This window comes from Echinops telfairi, unplaced genomic scaffold (genome assembly GCF_000313985.2).
Source record: "Echinops telfairi isolate 266 unplaced genomic scaffold, ASM31398v2 ScPeMD7_7;HRSCAF=31, whole genome shotgun sequence".
Lineage (NCBI taxonomy): Eukaryota > Metazoa > Chordata > Mammalia > Afrosoricida > Tenrecidae > Echinops > Echinops telfairi.
Genome location: NW_022103904.1, coordinates 27735388 through 27738163, shown reverse-complemented (window position 1 = coordinate 27738163; position 2776 = coordinate 27735388).

Below are 2776 nucleotides of genomic sequence, written 5' to 3'. Positions count from 1 at the left end.
TTGAATCTAACTCATAGTGACCCTGTAGGACAGAAAAGAACTGACTCTTGGGTTTCCAAGCCTTTCAATATTTTAAATTAAATCTTTTAAAAAACTAATATTTTAAAGACTGATCTTGTGATTGACAGCTCAGTGTGTAACAAGTTGCTACCCTGGGTCCATATATAGCTTCCCTGGAAGTCCCTTAATACCTAATCTGTTAAAAAATTTTTTTCTTACCTTTATGGTCTTATTCTGTAGTTTGTGGGTATGAATACTTTTCATGTTTATAACTAGGGTAATAAATTAATACATCAGTATAACTGAATAGTTGCTAACCTTGAGATCAGTAGTTCAAATCATCACCCTGGAAGTGAGAAGTGAAACTAGGATCTCATCAAGTCCCTGGTAGTTTGGGAAACAGTTGTTTTTTGTTGTTTTTAAAATCTCCCTTTTGACTCATTTTAATTTTTCTCTAGTTTTTAATATTTTCTGCTTTTTTAAAAATCATTTTATTGGGGGCTCATGAACTCTTATCATAATCCACACATACTCCCATTGTGTCAAGCACATTTGTACATATGTTGCCATCATCGTTTTCAAAGCATTTTCTTTCTACTTGAGCCCTTGGGATCAGCTCCTCATTTTTTCCCACTGCTTCCCACCCCTTCCCTTCATCACTCATGAGCCCTTGATAATTTATAAATTATTATGATTTTTTCATGTCTTACACTGTCTGATGTCTCCCTTTGCCCCCTTGTCTGTTGTCCATCCCCCTGGGAGTGGGGTATAGGTAGGTCATTGTGATCAGTTCTCCCTTTCTCCCCCCACCTTACCCTTACCCTCCTGGTATGGCTACTCTCAATTGGTCCTGAGGAGTTTATCTATCCTGTATTCCCTGTGTTTCCAGCTCTTATCTGTACCCATGTGCATGCTCTGGCCTAACCAGATTTGTAAGGAAGAATTTGGGTCATGATAGTGGGAGGGAGGAAGCACTAAAGAACCAGAGGAAAGCTGTATGTTTCATTGGTGCTATACTGCACCCTGCCTCGCCTCTCTTCTCCCCATGACCTTTCTGTAAGGGGGTGTCCAATTTTCTTACAAATTGGCTTTGGGCCTCCACTATGCACTCCCCTCCCTCATTCACATTATGATTTTTTGTTCTGGGTCTTTGCTGCCTGATACCTGATCCCATCAACACCTTATGATCACACATGCTGGTGTGCTTCCTCCATGTGGGCTTTGTTGCTTCTTTTGGTCACTTGTTTATCATCAAGCCTTTAAGACCCCAGGTGCTATATCTTTTGATAGCCAGACACCATCAGCTTTCTTCACCACATTTGGTATGTACCCTCTGTGTCTTCATCGATTGTGTTGGGAAGGTGAGCATCTCAGAGTGCCGGATTATTAGAACAAAATGTTCTTGTGTTGAGGGAGTACTTGAGTAGAGGCCCAATGTCCCTCTATTCCTTAATACTAAACCTATAAATATATGTACATAGATCTATTTCCCTACATATTTACATATGTACATGCCTGTATTTAGATCTCTATAATGCCCTTTGCCTCCTAGTTCTTTCCTCTATTTCCTTTTGCTTTCCTCTTGTCCCACTATCATGTTAAGCCTTCATTTGGGTTTCAGTAATTCCTCTTGGTTACATTGCCCTTGATCAAGCCCTACCAGACCTCCTATGCCCTCCTTGCCATCAATTTTTGGTCACTTGTTGTTCCCTTGTCCCTGGGTTTGTTAACACCCACTTCCATTCCCCCGCCTCCCCCTCTCCCATGTCCCCCCCTGGGGAACAATTCTTATCAGATTAGTATTTGAATTACAGTTTAAAATTTTTCAGAGCCATTTCTGAGTTAGTAGAATTAGAAATTAATTTAAGAATAATTTTTCTAACAAGGAAACTTGTTAAACCATTTATCTATGGTACTTTAATCACTCCCTTAAAGATTCCTGGTAGCGTAATGGGTTAAGTATTAGGTTGCTAACTGTGAGGTAAGTAGTTCTAGCCCACCAGCCACTCCACAGTAGAAAGATGAGGCTGTTTGTTCCCTTAGAGATTTAGACTTGAAATCTCAGTGGAGCTATTCTACTCCGTTCTGTTCTGTATGATTGCTAGGAGTTGGAATCCACTTGATGGCAGTAAATGGTGTTGGTGCAGTCTCTCTCCTATCACCTAATATAAATGAGTAATTGTTTTTGTCCTGTATCTTAATCTCTTCCTGGGGCTCATTTGTTTATTTTGCTAGTTCTCATCCCATCTTTTCTTCTCCTATCTCCTAAAGTAGTGATTTTGAAACTATAGTTTGAACATTAATTACTTCTGGTAATTGTAAAAGTGCTGATTCTTTACTCAGAAATTCAATTTAATGGGCCCGGATAAAACTTTGGAATCTGCATTTATAACAAGCACACCAGGAAATTCTGACCCAGTTGTCCTTTGGACCACACTTGGACAATTTTGGTGTTTGGAGATAAAGACTTTTATGGCTCCTGTAGTAAAGCCATACTAGGCTAAATAATTACATTTTAAATTGGAGATCTGTCATGTGTTATTTATTTGATAAAAAATATTTTAGTTTTTCTAGCTAAAATGTCCACCCCTTGCCTGTCATGCTGTGGCGCTTATGTGTCACTGTGATGTTTGAAATTATGTCACTGGTATTTCATGTGCCAGCAGGGTCACCCAAAGTGAACAGGTTTCAGCAGAGCTTCCAGACTAAGAATGGACGAGGAATCTGCTGCCCACTTCAGAGGAAGTAGCCACTGAAAATCTTATGCACAGTTTTG